Source organism: Cebus imitator, unplaced genomic scaffold, assembly GCF_001604975.1.
Source record: "Cebus imitator isolate Cc_AM_T3 unplaced genomic scaffold, Cebus_imitator-1.0 Scaffold45, whole genome shotgun sequence".
Lineage (NCBI taxonomy): Eukaryota > Metazoa > Chordata > Mammalia > Primates > Cebidae > Cebus > Cebus imitator.
This window is the reverse complement of record NW_016107360.1, coordinates 10042844-10060941: the sequence shown is the minus strand read 5'-3', so window position 1 is coordinate 10060941 and position 18098 is coordinate 10042844.

The window sequence follows — 18098 nt, the reverse complement described above, 5'->3', positions numbered from 1 at the left end:
TAAGCCAGTGAAACAGCAGGGAAAACCATTCACAGAGTTTGCTCACATCAGCATAATCTCAGTGAACCATCCCCAAGGACAAGCCCAAATGAGCAGGAAAGGTATGTGGATGAAATATAATCATCGGACGCAGTGGAAAAGACACGAGAAACCAAGGAAAGCTGAATGACATTTTCTGACCAACCTTTGGTCATCGTTTTGGCTAAGAGTCCACAGGCACACCCAAAATCCCTAAGTCCTGGAAGCCCACAAAGAAGAAACAGGATATGTGCATGTTTATTTTGTGTGCACGCATGAGTGTGTGTGTGTATGTGCGTGTTTAAATTCATGGCCAGCAACTCTGTTGTATGTGTTAAATGGCTGAAAGTTAGGAGAGTGCCAGGCTCGGCTTTAATTTGATTTTCCAAAGCATAAATAAAAGGTAGGGAAGGGAGAAGCATTCTTTGATGGATGTCTTCCCTCAAATGTGCACAGCTGGCTGAGTCCCTCTCTTGCCTAATTAAGGGGCTTTATTCTGCTCACGCACAGATCTGCTGACTGCATGCTTGTCTGGAAGCCGACATCAAGCCCATTTGGCCAGAAATACTTCTAGAGGTGGAGCTGGCCCAGAAGACTAGACCCCCAGAGTGCTATGGAATGTCTATGGGAACAAAGGACGACCTAATGGACAACAGAGAAACACGATGGTCTGGTAGGAGGTCCCTAGAAGAATGGCTTCAAGTGAGACCTAGAAATACACCCAGTGGGTTAGTCTTTGGGAAGCTTAATGAGAATAAATCTCCAGTATATTTTGAAGGTCAACATTTGTTGTGAAGGGAGGTGAGGAAGGGGTGGGCTTTTAGGGGCTGGAAGAAAAGAGAAACCATCCTGTCATCTGGCCCTCTACTGTCCGTTTTCCTCACCAGGACCAGGGATAAGGGAGGCAAGCTGGGCACCGAAGGAGACAAAATTTCAGGAGCTGCTCACTGTTGTGTACTTGCAGTACTGTAGCCACAAGGATCTTTCAAACATGCATATATGAGTGTATCAAAGATGAGACCAAATGCCTTAATAGGGCTCTGCCAACCTGGGATCTCTTGAATGTAAAATGCAGCTTGTAGGTCAGAAGGGAGATTCTGAGAGTGTGCCTTTCTAACTAGCTGCCAAGGTGATGCTGATGCTGCTGGCCTGGGGACCACAGAACAGTGAGGGTTCAGGTTCCAGTAAAGTCCGGATATCAGCCGGGTCTGGCCTACCACCTGTTTTTGTAAATTAAGTTTTGTAAGAACGCATTCCTTTACATATTGTTTATGAGTGCTTTCTAGTTACAGCAGCAGAGTTGAATAGTTGCAACAGACTGCATGACCAATAAATCCGAAATTACTTACTATCTGCCCTTTACAGAAAAGTTTGCCAATCCCGCTTTATGAAATCTGTCTTCGTTTCTCTCCTGTTAATTACATGTCAGCCAAAAGTCATGCACTTTCCTTTCTGGGGCTTTGCAACTAAGACTGCCTCTGCCTTGATGTTCTGTCCTTTCTCTTTGTAAACTTTTACCTTGTTTTTCTGATCTCAGCTTAGATATCATTCCTTCCATGATGCCTTGCTTGAATTCCAAAGACGGAGCTAGGTGACTCTCATATATGCTTCCAGAGAGTCTGACACTCCCTATTGTGACAAGAATGGATGCTTAATGCCCTAAATGGTGATTGCCTATTTCATCGTCTAGCTCTCCTGTTAGACCACAGGCTTCCTGAGGAGAGACCATACCTGTTAACTATTGAATAGCAAGCACCAGGCACACAGCGTTCAGTTTTAAAGTTGATGACTTTATGACAACTTTAGACACCTTTCTTATGTTTAGGCACCCTGAATGGAGAAACGTCTTGGCATTCCAGAGAAATTCAGTCTAATTTGCTTACAAATACTGGTTTCTTGGAAGAGGTTAAAATATTCAATAATACCATCACACCCACCCAAAGCCATACATACTCACACACACAGCTGTTCTTGGCTCTCATTTCTGGGTTAGGCAGAGAACTTGCGTACCTTTTGAGATTAAAATCCTTGAGCATTTAAGAATGGATCTACTTTTTTTCTGGAATCTTCTGCACTGAGACACTTTAGAGCTGTGGTAGAAGTTTCAACAGAGGGAGCGTAAAAGACTTGTTTATAATGATTCTTGGTTTGTATTTATTCCCGTTCTCCTTTAATAGGGAGAATGGAACTCCAGTTCAGGAAACTAATCAGCCATTAGGTCAGCTGCCTCTTTCAAGAGAACGAGCAGTGGTTTACAAAGCTCATCTGCACTTAGCAGGGCCAGTGGAATCTTGGGTGAAAAGCCAGGGTCTGCCCAGTGAATGCTGCGGGCTGGCCTGGGAGGCCTGGCTGCTATAGACAGGTGTCTGTAGTTGCCTTGGATTCTTTCTTGAACAGTGCAGTATGCATTCCCAAGGTGGCCCCTCTGCAGTATGCAGGAGGTGATGTCTATTGGCAAGGCTTAAAGATTTTAAGCCAACCATTGACTGAAGGTTCATAAGATTATCTGGGTGAGATGGTCTGAGCTAACCAGATGCCTATCAAACCAACGATTCTTGAATTCCTTCCTGAGATGTTTAAACCACTGCCACAATGTTTGCACATCATAAGGCATTTACCTCTTTTCCTCGCACTCCATTTATGCTCATTTATGGTCAGTTCCACCAGGCCTCATTCCCTCAAGTTCAACATTAACTATCAGAACCTATGTGTGTCTAGGACCACTGCTTTTTTGTTATCATAGATGAGTGCTTATGACTTTTTAATATCATAGGCGTTTCCTCCACAATCTGTCTCACTTTCTTTTTGAAGTGAGAAAAAAAGCTCCTTAGGAGAAATTATGTAACTCCAGAAATAAGAGCCAGCATTTGAGACATCCTGTGACAGTGAAAAGTCAAATTCCAGATGTTGGGTTTTGATTCTCCAAAGAAATGTGTTCAAGAGAGGGAGGGATTGGAGTCAGATCAGGAATTCATTAGAGATCTATTGATTTGCCTCGCTGCATGGTTAAGCGCTCAGGTTAGGCAGCTGACAAAGGCTTTGGGGGACAAGGCTGAGATGGGCAGCACCCTGGGCCCTAGCTGCCCAGCCAGCTGTCGGATGCCTGGCCTATTTTCCCTCCTGATGCTCTCAATAAATGTTTTCCATAGGACATCTGAGGCACAACATACAGCACAAGGAGCTTGGAGGAGATGGGATATTTACTTATTTTCCTTTGTGCTAGTCCGAATATGTCAAGTGAGTAATTTCTGGACTTTTGTAAAGTTTGACCTCTTTTTTCCTTTTTTATGTGAAGTAGTTGCTCATTTCTCTGTTTTGGTTTTGTCATAGTTGGGATTTTTCAGGCAACACACAGACATACTTTTTAGTTTTGGCAAGGAGTAAACAGCCAAAGCTCATAAATATTTAGTGTACTTAGATGTGCTGAGGATTTTTAAAGGAAAGGAAAGAAAACCAAGACTGGGTAAAAATAAGCTGTAGCCAGAGAAAAACAAAATCCTCTATTGTTTGAAAACTTGAAAGCAGTCACGGAGAAACAAATACGAACTTTGGAAGTGTTCAAAAGAATCATATTCTGCTCCCAATGTAATAGCAAGGAAAACATCTCTTGATTTCAATAAAATTTTGGATTTAGTGCTCCACAATAACAGGGTGAAGAAGTGGTTGCATTTAAGAATCAATGAATCATGGAGAAAAAGAAATGATGATCTTGGAATCAGCTAATGATCTAATACCAAGATGCTCTGGGTCAGACAGTGGGCAGGAGCCAGGGAATCTGGCTTCTCATATTCCATTCCTTGGGGGGAAGCCTGCATTGTCCTCCTGTGTCTGGAAGAGAAAATTATGTGTTACCCACTTTAAGAGACACGAAAGTACAGCCATTTGGATATATCAGAATGAGATAGGGATGATGCTTGCATTGGAAAGATTCTTCACTTTCTAAGTGTATTCACTCCCAGATTTGTCTAGTAGCTTCTCTAGTACATTTAAAATAAAACTGAATTTCTAAAACATTGACTTTTTTTTTTTAAAGAAAAACACACGAAAAACACAAAGCTTTTTAGGAAATGCTCCATTGCATAAAGAGAGATGTTTTTCTGCTAGATAATTTCCTCAGGCTTATGACGCTATCGGCATTAACACTATTTTGTCATCTTCCTGCTCAAAAACCTCCTGTGCCTCCCCATTGTCTGTTACAAGGTTTCTCAATCTTGGTGCTAGTGACATTGAGGTCATTGACTGGTTGGCTTACAACCAACAGAAAGATATTTCTTATGGTTGTGGAGGCTGAGAAGTCCCATATCAAGTCGCCAGTAGATTTGGTGTCTCTTGAGGACTCACTTCCTCACAGACAGCCAACTTCTAACTCTAACCTAGAGAATGGAAGGGGTGAGAGGTCTCTCAGGTCTCTTTCATAGGGGCCCTAATTGTATTTGGGAGAGCTCCACCTTCATGATCTAATCACCCCCAAAGCCTCCATCTCCTAATACCATCACTTCAGAGGGGGGTGAGGATTACAACATAAGAATTTTGTGGGGACATAAACATTCAGATCAAATTACATCCCCACTGAGTCATGACAACCAAAAATGTTTTTAGGCATTGCCAAATGTTCCCTAGGAGGAAAAACCAGTCCTGTTTGAGAAACACTGGTCAACTGAATGAAGAATATACATCTTTCCTTCTCCATTGCCAAGGCTTTAGTCTCTACCTCCCTTACCCTCTCCTTGAGGCACATCTGCCTCGAAGTCCCCCAGCTACATTTGTTAACGTTCTTTTAGCCCTTTGTTCATGTGTTTTCACCCCACTTGAAATGCCTTTCCTCTTGCTTGCTCCGATCTAAACCTTACCATACCTTCAGACTACATCTCCAGTCCCAACTCTTTCAGCCTTCCCAAACCCATTTGCTTTCCTCTTTCTAATACAAGTAGTATTTATTGTCCTTCTTGCTCTTTTCAGGACAACAGAAACTCCAGAGGTGTTTAGGGGCATCTGTGAGTAGAAAGACCTTGAGCTCCTGGAGAGACCCCTGGAGAAGAACTAAGAACCCAGAGTAGAGACTATTGCTCAGGACAGGCCCAAGAGTTCCCTATATTCAGAGGGGAGCAGATGTTGCTGAGAGAGGACCAGGCCCAATGAGGCATTCAAGTAGATTTGGTGATATTTGGTGGTCACTTGAGTAGACTGATGCTGAAAGTCCAGAAGGGGAGAAGGAACATGGCCACTGGGGAAGGATGATAACCTTGAGGACCAGCTTCATTGGATGCTGATGCTTTGCCAACAAATAACCCAATTTAGGCAGTAAATGGCAACACCAAGAGGGTGTCTTTGAGGTTTCAGTATCACACAATTCCTTCAGATTTCCCCTCTAGCCACATCTGATAATAATAAAAAATAATAACAATTATTGATATTATTCTATCACTTAGAGTGATCAACTTGTCTGGGATGGGTTGAACAGAGACCCTGAAATGTGGGCCTTTCTGCTTTATAACTGAGATGGTCCTGTGCATACTGGAAAAAGCTGGTCACCCTACTACCACGATTACTACTACAACTACCACCACCATTAATATTCTAATATTTTCTAATATTTCTAATATTCTAATAGTTTCTAATATTCTCTTTTAGGTGCAATTTAAATGTTCTCAATTTTATGCAAAGGTAGTTGAAAGCTACTTCAGAAAAAAATTTGTTTTGATCCATAACATATAATGCAACACATAAACACCTTCCAGTGGGAACTGCCATCCCTAACAAAACTTCTTTTAGATAGAATTCTGGCTTTGCTGTTGCCAATAGGGTCCTCAATATGACACTGGGCTGGGAGACTCTTCCCTTGTGTTGTGCCCATCTGATTTGGGTCAGAACACCCATGGTAATGAGATTCTACAGTCTTGAAGGAATGTCCAAATAGTTGAGTATGTCTTCTTTTCCACTTATGCAGCTTAGGCCTCTTTACTGGTTAAGTCAATTGAGTGATCCCACTTACATGGTCTGAGATTGCTTTAGGCAACTATTTCATTTACAAAGCACCATGAGTTCCAGATAATCTTAATCAGGATTCTCCAGCAAAATGAAACAGGCCAACAAAACAAAGCAAGTCAACCAAACTAGCTTAATTGTGTTTATCTGAGTAGACTGGGCCACAAAAATACCTGCCTGAATTCCAGTCTCATATCCATTATTGACAGTCCATATAACTTTGCAGAGGCCAACTGCTGACTTTCTCCTCTGTAAAAAAGGAATACTATTAGTCTGTTATGCTAGTGATTAGTTTATATCAAATGATGTGAGAGTATGCTGAGAAGTGTAAGGTGTTATGCAAATGGAAGTCTTTGCACTGAAAGTGTTCTCTTTTGGTGACTTTTTAAAAAAAGTATTATGTTAATCTTATCTTGGATTTGTGTTCAAAATCTTATACTACATTGTAATTCAATTTCACATGCTCAGAGGTTCTGTGTGGTATAGCTGCTGTTTTTGGCAAATGTCATCATTTCATTCACGGTGCTGTCCTGAAGTTTGGGCACATGTGGAATGAGGACAATGGAATCCTCCATCCTCCAACTCCACTAAATGCCATGGGATTTTACGCAGTGGCCCCTTGATGGTAACTCTGAGCCACAGTGCTCCAAAGTGTAAACTGTCAAAAATTATTAAAAGCCCTTACTCCAGATGAACAGAGATGACTTCCAATCTAAATCCAACCTCAAAATTCTAGCTGAAAGGGAAACGATTCAATTCCATGGTTCCCAAGTGATGTTTTTCAACATGGGCTACTAGGACTGGGTAGTAACTAGGATATTGGGCCTACTTTACTTTTTCAGTAGTATTTGTGGTGATGAGAACATCAAGGAGGTTATCTTAGTATGTTCATGTGTGTGTATGGGGAGGTGGAAGAGTGTACCAGCTTTTGAATCAGATTGACTTAGGTCTAAAGAGCTCTTTCTATAGCTGTGCTTTTGAATTAATCTCAAATAAACAGTATTATAGTTTCTATTATTATTCTTGCTCATTGAGATGAGAATGCAGTCTTTGCATCAAGGATGCCTACTGGGGTGGCTCACAATAGGACAACCCTGAAGAATGCTAGTGGGTGGATGGTTCAGGACAGAAAAAAGTTAGCTTTGGTCTCATCCAATCAGGTAGACTTTCCTGTAGGAGAAGCAGCAACTGGAAGTAAAGGTATGGAAAGCTGATTTCCAGTAAGTGCTACTGGTAGATGGAGCAGGAATAGAGGCAAATTATCCTATAGCCCATAGCAATGGTGAGAAACCTTCAAAATGTGTGGCTGCAGACAATCTCCAGGTGTCAACTGCAGCCAGGCCAAAACAGGCCTGCTAAAGGAAGGAAAGATGGACCTCAAGGTGATGCCTGTTGCTCCGGAGGATCCCTGCCTCCACCAGCTTCGACTACTCAAGGATGCCCAGATAAACTTTACTCTTGGCTGTGAGTAGGGATACCCTAGTCTACCTTCCCATCTTGCACCTGTTCTAGGCTCCATCCCATGCATAGTTGTTTCCATGTGCTGAAATCCAGCGCACCCGTCAAGGCCTGTCTCAGATGATACCTTTACTGTGGAACGATTCCTCTCCCTTCTCTCTAGCAATGATGCACAGACTTTTGGGGTAAAACCAAGAAACAACTTGGGGATTTGGGAAGGATCGATGTTGGATTGAGAAGTTTTATTTTACTGAGGAATGATATTTAAAAATGCACAAATGAAAATGCTTTCTATTTTTAATTTTATAGAAGTTAGCATGTTAATTTCAAAGGTAGGGAGGATATGATTTCAGAATAAACAATAGTTTTTAAAGTAGAACAGAGTTAATCTCATCAAAAAAATCTGTCTACATTTTTTTTTGCATCATTTCACATTAGATTTCTGAAAATTTTACTATGGGTTTAGACCCTTCTGCAGATCATGGTATTTGGCAATCTCAACCCTGTGACAATGTATTGGTACTCTTTGGCTCTTCTCAAGGTCCTCATCACGCTGACATTTTTTGGTTTCATAACTATTATATTATAAGCTCCCTTGTGGTAGGACCCCATCTGTACTTATTTCTGTATATCCTAGAGTTCTTAGCCTAGAGTTGATCTCTATGAAGATTTGAATAGCTGGATAAATGTGCTGTGATTGGACAAGGCAGACTTGTCCAAGTACAGAAAAAATGCTAAGGGATTTTTCAGGGGGTACTTTACTTCACTATTTCTGAGAATGTCACACCGAAATCAGAGCAATAGTAGACTGATTGCATTAATGGCCCTTATTCTATACCCCTCTCTAACCTATAGTCTTATAATCTTTTAGTGTTCTACAAGGGGCCCAGCCATATGACTTACTCAGAATAACTGGATGTTAGCATGCATGCAAATGGAGGCTTGAAAATGTACTTGCTTATTTCTGTTTGTGCTCTTGCCATCTGCCATTGCCTTGAGTGAAATACGTTTGAGCTAGCCTGCTGGAAAATGAGATAGGTGGGAAAAGCCAAGTCACCCCAGTCATCCTGGTTAATCCCAACCTATATCAGTTAGCAATCAGCCAACATCCCACGTAAGTGAGTGAGCAAGCCACTAATATCGGCAGGAGCAATTGATGGATTCATGTGCAGCTGACAGAGACCTCTTAAGAAAGCCTAGCAAAGATTAGTTGAGCTCAGTTCAAATTAGCTGGATCCTGCAGACTTGATGAGTTTGACTAGTGTTTGTTGTTGTTTGTAACTAAAATTTTGTGGTTGTTTGCTGTGCAGCTTTATTGAGGCAATAGACAATTGATACAAGAGCCTTTGGCTAAAAGGTAAAACTGGGTGGTATATTATTTCTCAGAAATGATGTATCAAAGAACCACAAATGGTTGGCTTAGAACAACAGAAATTTGTTGCTTCACAATTCTGAAAGCTAGAAATTTGAAATGAAGGTGTTGACAGAACTGTTCTCCCTCTGAAGGCACTAGGAAAGGATCATGGCATGACCCTTGTAGGCTTAGGGATTCTTTGGCTTGCAAATGCATTACCCACTCCTTCATCTTCACATGTGTCCTCTGGTCTTTTCATCATCTTCTATCTTTGTGTGTCTGTCCGTATGTCCAAATTTGCTCCTTTTATAAAGACACCAGTCATATTGGAATAGGGCTTATCTTAGTCCAGTTTGTGCTGCTTTCACAGGGTAATTGAGACTGAGTAGTTTATAAAGAACAGAAATTTACTTTCTTATGGTTCTTGAGGCTTGAAAGTTCAAAGTCAAGGCATTGTCAGGTTTGGTTTTCTGGTGAAGGCTGCTCTCTACTTCCAAGATGGTGCCTTGAAGCTGCATCCTCTGGAGGGGAGGAATGTGGCGCTTTTGCTTGGTGGAAGGTGGAAGGGCAGGCTAGCTGAATACTGCATGAAGCCTCTATTAATAGTGATTTAATTCTGTTCATGAGGGAGGAGTCCTATGGCTTAATCATATCTTAATGGTCCCACCTCTTAATATCATCACATTGGCCATTAAGTTTCAACACCTAAATTTTGGAGAGGACACAGTCAAACCATAGCGGGGCCCAACCTAATGACCTCATTTTAACTTTACCACCCTATTTCCAAATAAGGTCACATTCTGAGGTACTGATGGTTAGGATTTCAATATATCCTATTTTCAGGGAAGAGGCAAAACTCAGCCATAACATGTGGTAAAGTAACTGTGAGCTACCATTGAAAGCCATGAGAACTAGTCACATGGTGTAATTTAAACCTCCTAATACATATCCTTCCCAAATCTCTTTCCCCAACCCACTGGAATTATCCTATGGTCTGCCATTTTACTGTAGAAAAAGTCCCTTCTAAAATATGCCTTTGAAATGTTGGAGGATCAAGATAAAAGTCATTATTAGCTAACATCTGTGTTATAAACTGAAGTGAACAAAAAAAGGACTAAGGCAGAAAAAGAGATGGGAAGAGAAGGAATTCTATAAGGAGGAAAGTGGTAACTCAGCAGGCATCACTGAGCCTGGACCTAGTGGCAACACCTGCATCCCAAGGGGCAGCTGGGAGAAGTGTGTCACCTAGGATTCCCAGGAGGCACTCCTGTGCTGCATAGGGATCCTGACCCTAAAGAACCATCTTCCAGCAAATGATTTTGCTGCTGTGAATCTCTTTACTAATTCTGAGTTAATTAAGCTTATGTAAAATACATCTAAATGTTTTCAAAACAATGCACCACAAAATACCAAAGTTTTGATGCTTAAAACTAAAATAAGATAAGTATATTGCCTCTTGATGCTTCAGTTGTATAATACTTTGTATTTTCAGACTTTCTTAGCCAACAATAGAGGGGCTTCTAAATTTTGCAAATATACTATCAGCCAGTCCTATCAGCTTTTCTCAGTTCACTGCTATAGAAGATGGTTTGCCTAGCTCTGGCTACAGATTTTCCTACCATCTTGGCAAGATTTACTGTCTTTCAACATGAGCTTCCAACATCTCTTGTCAAGCCATAGACAAGGTGCAAATGAACCATTTCATTCTGGCCTTTTTCAAGTTTTAAAAATTAAACCTTCCCTCTAAGATAGGGAATTCTGCTTTGAGAGTGCTTAGATAAGAGAATACCCCTTGGGCATTCACCAGAAACCATTTGAACCTGCAGCCAAAATGGCCTGTGCATAATATGATTGCTCTGCCTACTTTCTAGCAGAACTCCAAATGTACCTCTTGGCTATACCCACAGAAACCACTCTGCTAGTTTCCACAAAAGAAGCAGTACCTGGTTTGGACAGATGCCTTGTCTATCTCTATCCTGGGCAATTTGTTAATGGGTAGGTAGATTCTGGTTCTGAAGAGGTTGGAGACAGTGATGAGTATATGAAATGACAGATCAGGGGTTCTCCACATTGGCTGCACAGTGGAAGCACCCGTGCAGCTTTAAAAATACCCGTGATGGTGAATTTTATGTTTCAGCTTGACTGGGTCATGGTATACAGATAATTGGTTTAACACTATTTTGGATGTTTGTTTGAGGGTGTTTTTTGATGAGAATAATATTTAAATCAGTAGACTTTGAGGAAAGCTGATTGTCCTCTCTAATGTGGGTGGGCCATATCCAGTCAGTTGAAGGCCTGCATAGAACAAAAGACTGACATTTAGACTTGAACTGAAACATTAGCTCTCTCCTGGGTCTCCAGCCTGCCAGCCGAGCCTGCAGATTTTGGACTTGTCAGCCTCTGTAATCAAGTGAGCCAAATCCTTAAAATAAACCTTTCTATACATACACATATCCTACTGGTTCTGTTTCTTTGGAGAACTCTGACTAATGCGCTAACTATATCTGAGCCCTTTCCCACAGTGATTCTATTGTAATTGGCCTGGGGTTGGCCAGGGACACTCATGAGGGGCGTGTTAATTTTAATAGATCTCTGGGTGATTTTCAGGTGATACCAGGGTTGACTGCCACTGTCAGAGCTTCTCTCTGCCCCTGACACATGAAATAGATGCTGGCTCAAATCACATCTCCATCATCTGAGCCTTGACTTTGCTGTTAATGGGCTGAATAACCTTAGGCACATAGTTCAGACTTTTTCAGCCTCAGTGTTCTTATCTATAAAGTGGAGATAATGCCACCAGGGCAATTTGATAGTTGTGAGGGTGAAGAGAGGTCAAATAAAATGGCCTACATAAAATCACAATATTTTCATTTTTATTAGATGGGATGAATGCATGCATCTTGTGTGCATGTTACTTTTGCAATCACCATGTTGTATAAAACATGCCTCTGTAGGTAGGGTGGCCTTTTTTTTTTCATCCTTAGGTACTAACCTTTAGCCTCTCCTCTTGGACGAGCGGCTTGGTTAGCAGTTTTCCTAGTGGGGCTGAGAGCCCTGGATCTGACCTGGTTTCAGCACAGTGGGGATGAAACGCCAGGATGGGTGGGACCCTGGATATTCCAGATTCAGCGATTATTGTCGACTTCAGGCCTCTGTGTGGGAGCTCTGCACAGGGAGACTATCTGGGACTATGATGAAGTCATAGGTCACTTAGAAAATGTTGGTGAAACAAATTGAAATATTGTGGTCAAATCGCAGCTGTGTAAGAGACCAGGCGACATATGTGGGCGATTTTCATGGTTAGCAGAAAGGCGCACCATTGCCTGGGGTGAGAGGCTTCAGTCATGCATTGGTGAAAATGATCTCCATCCATCTCTGGCCCGATGGGCAGCTTGCTGTTGATTATGTATTAATTTCAGGTCGTCATGCCCCTGTTCAGCTATCAGAGTGCCTGGCTGCGAAGCACGCTCCTCCTTGTGACATTTGAGAGGGACACTTGAGAGGGACATTTGAGAGGATTAGAGAAACCACTTTTCCTATACTCTGTCATCTTGAGTGAAATGTATTCAGGACATGTAAAAAGCATGCCCTTTAATTTATGGCAACATAAACAAAACCTAAGCAGACTGAGCTGAAACTACAAGATGAGGGAGATGGGAGAAAAGTGTGGGTGTGCTTCATGCACTTCATGTCCATTCACTTGTGTGCATGAGTCGGGGCAGGACGGCTGTAGAGTTTGGACCATGAGCACATACTTTGCTCATATTAAAATTGGGAAAATGGTTGGGTTTGTTTACATCCTGCATTGAAAGAGGACATTTGCAACAGCTTAAGGAAGGTGCTTCATTCATTCGAAAGGATTGAAAAGTAGGAAACCTACATTCAAACCTATACTCTGGAAAGTCTGTACCAGGTGTGTACATTTTCACCTCATCTAGGAAAATAAACGACTAGATGGCAGTTGGTGGAAACCACTAAGCAAGATCTGGCAGTTTTCGATGGGCCTATTTATTCATCATAGGCATATAGGCTGCCTCTGGGTCAGGCTCTGTGCTAAACTCTGAAGGGGTATAAAGATGTGTTCATCCAGTGTCTTCCTGAAAGGATTTACATTAAGATGTGGTGTAGGGCAGTGATTAACACAGTACAAAAGTTTCACTTTTTATTAGTGGTGTAATTATATGTAAATTACTTTAAGGTTCGGTTTCCTCTTCTGTAAGATGGATTTAATGATCATGGTGATGATGATGATCGTGGTGATAATAATGACGATGGTAACAGCAAAGATGTATTGAGTACTCACAACCTGCCAGGCTCACAGGAGTGGGACTCAGAAGCATGGAACTTTCATGTAGTCCTCGTTCAATCCTCACAATAAGCCAATGATGTGGGTTATTATTATCACTGTTTTTACGTCCGTTATGAAATAGGATGAAGTTTAAATGATTTAATGTATACACTTAACACAATGCCTGGCATTAGGAAATCTCAGTAAGTAATTGGCGATCATCATGAATATTAAAATTTTAATTAGTAGATAGAAGCCAGTTCCCAAATAATTGTCATAGCTGCTTTAGGAGAGGTATAGGCAAAATGCTGTGAGGGTTCAGAATGGGGAGAGTACCTGTAGGAAGAACAAAGGCTTCACAAGGGAAGTGGTCTTAGAGCTGGGCCTTCCAGAAAGGATGTGATCACAACAGGAAGCATGGCTACAAAGGTGTGCAAGCAAAAGCACCAGCATGAACAAGGCCCAGAGGTCACAAGGAACAGGGGATGTTTAGGGCAACTGAAGTAGGCTAGTTGGCTAAGGGAGGAGAAACTATATGAGTTAAGATTTAAAAAAAAAAAAAAAAAAAAAAAGAGGCCCACTTGTGGAGCACCTTTAATGCATTCTAAGAGTTTACACTGAATTTGGCAGGTAGGGAGGCCACCGAAGGATTGATCATAAGTGGTGATAACCACTGTCAGAACTGTTTGCTTCTTGAATGCAGCCTTCCAAGAGCTACCCAGGAACATATAAAATATAGGCAAAGCCATTGGTCCTGGGATTTAAAATGAACTGCAGGCCAGGCCACAGTCTAAAGTGGATGAGAATTTGGCTTTAATAATGAGGATTAGGTCAGATCCGAAAACCCACAGGGGTTAGATTTAGCTGGTCTGGTCCCTGCATCAACAGCAGTGCCAATCTTTTATCTGTTGTTAAAGTGATTCCACCTGTCTTTCTTCTACCCTCTTGCCTAAGAGAGATACTTACAAGGACCAGCAAGGAGTGCCTGCATATAACACACAATGATAATAGGGCATGTAGGATGAAAATTGTGTAAAACTTATCACCAAATGCTGCAGGATTCTCTCCACCTCCTCCCCACTTCCTCCATTATTTCTAGATGGGACAAAGAGTGATCCAAGTACAACCAATTAATTTTGTATTTCTTGCATGTCTTTGATATGCAAGGCACAGAGCTACAAGCTCCATGTCCCCAGCCCCTCTCTCCTAGGAGCTTAGAGTCCAGCGGAGAGTCTAAAGCGCAAACACTAATAGCTGTAATGTAAAGTGGAAAGGGGTAAGAACATTTAAGTTGAGCAGCAAAGTGCTTGTGTTGGGGAGGAAGGTTTGCACGTGGTAATCATGGGCCTTCTTTGGAGAAAGTCAGCACCTATCAGCCCCTTATTTTGTCCTTTATATTTGAGTACACAGTCTGTGTGGTGCCGTGTCTTGATGTCAGGCACACCTTGGTCTGAATCTTGGATTCACCTTTTACTAGCTAGGACTTTTCGGGTAAAATTTTTGAGCTTCATTTTCTATAAAATGGGGATTGATCTTACAGTCATGCATCTCCTAATGATGGGGGATACATTGTGAGAAATGTGTTGTTAGGCAATTTCCTCATTATGCATACATCATAGCATGTGCTTACACAAATCTAGATGGTATAAGCTACTACACACCTAAACTATATGCTATAGCCTAGTGCTCCTAGGCTACAAACCTGTATGGCATAGTACTGTGCCAATATTCTAGGCTACTGTAACACAATGGTAAGTATTTATGCATCTAAACATATCTAAACATAGCAAAGATACAGTAAAAATATGGTATACAAGGTAAAAAATGGTACACCTGTGTAAGGCACTAACATGAATGGAGCCTGCAGGACCGAAAGTTGCTCTGAGTGAGTGGTGGGTGAATATGAAAGTGTAGGACATTACTGTACATTACTGTAAGCCTTATGAACCCTGTATACTTAGGCTACACTAAATTTATAAAAAATACTTTCTATTAAGAAATCTATTAATTTGTTATTAAGGTTAATAACAAATTAACCTTAGATTACTGCAACTTTTTTACTTTATGAACTTTTTAGTGTTTTAAACTTTCTGACTCTTTTGTAACAACATTTAGCTTAAAACACAGATGCATTACACAGTTGTACAAAGATTCTTTCTTTATATCCTTATTCTATAAGCTTTTATTCTATTTTAAATTTTTTTCCTACTTTTTAAACTTTCTTATGTTAAAAATGAAGACAAAAACGTACACATTAGAGAGCCTAGCCTAGGCTAGGCTGCCATCTATAGTGACAGCTCTCCTTAGACGCAGCACCCTACTCACAGTAGTAACATGGGTGTCAGTTGAGCTACACATATCCTGATTCATACTCAGTTTAACTGGGCTGACTTAGGCCATGTGCCTGCTTCTGAATCAGGAACACTCTTCATAAGTTCCTATGCCAATTACTGGCAAACTGTGTGACCTTGTATAAGTCACTTAACCTCTCTGTGCCTAAGTTTTAAAAAATATGTCAAATTGACTTCACAATAGTACCTGCCTTATGCTGGTGTTGTCAGAATTTAATGAATGGTGGTTAGCTTAGATCAGCTATTTTTCAGACCATCTGCAGTCATGAAATAAATTTAGTAGACTGTGACTAGCTTGAAAACCAACCAAACAAAACAAACAAAAAACAAGATAAGACCAGGGCACATTGCATATGTTAAAGGTAAATATTGTTTCATGAAACTCTTGTTTACATTTTGTATGAGTTTGTATGTGTATTTGGTTGTGATAGAAGACAATTCATATATTGGTTCATGAAAAAAGTTGAAAAGCATTAGCTTGAGCCAATGAGAGCCAATGGCTGAGGCTGGGATCATTCCTTTAATCAGGGCATTGTGGGGAGAGAAGGAAGAGATGGAAGGAAGAAATACAAATTGCAAACCCTGTCTGTGGGGTTTACCAAGTGCCAGGCATTGACTTAAGAGCCTTAGGCATATTACGCAGCATTGTCGGAGATAGACAACTTTAGCAACCCCGTTTTACAGATGAGAAAACTGTGGGAGAGAAGTTAAATACTCAGAAATGCCATATCATTAGTAGTGATGGAGCTAGGTTCAAACTCTTTCTGTTCTCTCCAGCCTGAGGTCATGTAGAAGAGTCCATGGAAGGGAGGAGTTGGAAAGAGCATTAGAGAAGAGCATTTCATGATTGCAAATTGGTCTTTCCAAAGCTGTGTTCATAATAATAGCTACTGTTTGTTCCAAGTTGTATGTTTAGTCAGACTATGTGTCTGCAGCTGCTGTAACAAAGTAACATAGACTGGATGGCTTAGAAACAACAGACATTGATTTCTGAGGTTCCAGTTTTGAAAGCTGGAAGTCCAAGATCAGGATGCCAGAATGATCAGGTTCTGGTGAGGGCCTGCTTCTGGGTTGCAGACAGCTATCTTCTCATTATAGCCTTATGCAGTGGAAAGAGGGGGAGAGAGCTCTCTAGGGCCTGTTTTATAAAGGGATTAATCCCGTTCATGAGGGTTCCATCATCATGACCTAATCACCTCCCAAAGTTCTCACCTTCTCGTACTACCGCCTTGGGGATTTCAACATATGAATTTTGGGGGAACACAGACGTTTAGTCCACCGCATCATGTTATCCTCAAAAGACATTTTATGACATAGCCAAGTTTTTAAAAGTCTCTGAGTACATGTGGGGTGACACCGGTTGAAGACAAATATAATTTGCTTTAAACACATCTCTCTTCCCCTGAGGTGTGGGAGGTAATGTTTTCACAACGTGTCCAGAAACACACAGTGCTAGCCACTGAGAGCATATGGGAGAATGGAGGAGGGTCCGTTTGATTCTGATGTTTAGAAGATACTCTGATCTCTTTTTGGGGTATTTGGAAGGGAAATGGAAGGACAGAACAAAGTGACCTTCACATGCCCTGGTATAGGTAGGAGCAACAAATAAAAATACCCTGAAAGAAGCCTGACCTCATTTTATATGGGGTCATCTTGGCAGGCTAATCTAATACAGTAGAGGAAGAATTTTTAAAAAGAGTCCCAAGAGGGCTAATAAAATGGCTTTGAATTTCGTTATGTTTGAGAGAGAGACACTAATTCAATTAGCCACAAAATGAGCATTTTTTCTACTCCTTCTGTTTGAAGCAGTTCTGAAGATAGACTGCATCCAAGCAAATGCTGAGCTGCCTTTTAAAATAGTCTCCTAAAGACAAACAGGCCCTGTCAAAATTTATATAGCTCCTGAACTGTTACTTTCTTCCTCTGTGAAATGCAGATAATAGTGGTGCTAGCTCACTGGTTTGGTGGGAGGATTATGCATTTAGCTCAGCACTGGGCACAAGGTAGCCACGCAATAAATGAGAACTGTTGTTCATATCAGTTCTTATGGGAGTGATCTTGTAACCTCAGAACAACAGAGACTTTCATTTTTCTTTGGAGGATCTTTACTTTTTCCCCAATGTTTTTATTTTTCTAGACCTCAAGGATCTTAATCAGTGACTATAGGAACAGTGCATGGGAGAGAATAAAAAACAAGGATAAATGATATTTCACTTGAAATACACAGCAGAGTTTAAAGGGAATGGAGGAATAGAAAGAGGTAAAGTTTGCTCTATCAGACTTTTCAGAGAACTTGGAAAAGATGCCAGTAAAATAGATCAATTAAACTACATGGCCATGAGCAGTGGCTCACTCATGTAATCCCAGCACTATGGGAGGCTGAGGCAGGCGAATCATCTGAGTTCAGAAATTGAAGACCAGCCTGGCCAACATGGTGAAACTCCATCTGTACTAAAAATACAAAAATTAGCTGGGTATGATGGTGCACACCTATAGTTCCAGCTACTTGGGAGGCTGAAGCAGAATTACTTGAACCCTGGAGGCAGAGTAGCAGTGAGCTGAGATGGGACCACTGCACTCCAGCCTGGGTGACAGAGCTAGACTCTGTCTCAAAAAACAAACAAAACAAAAACAAAAACACAAC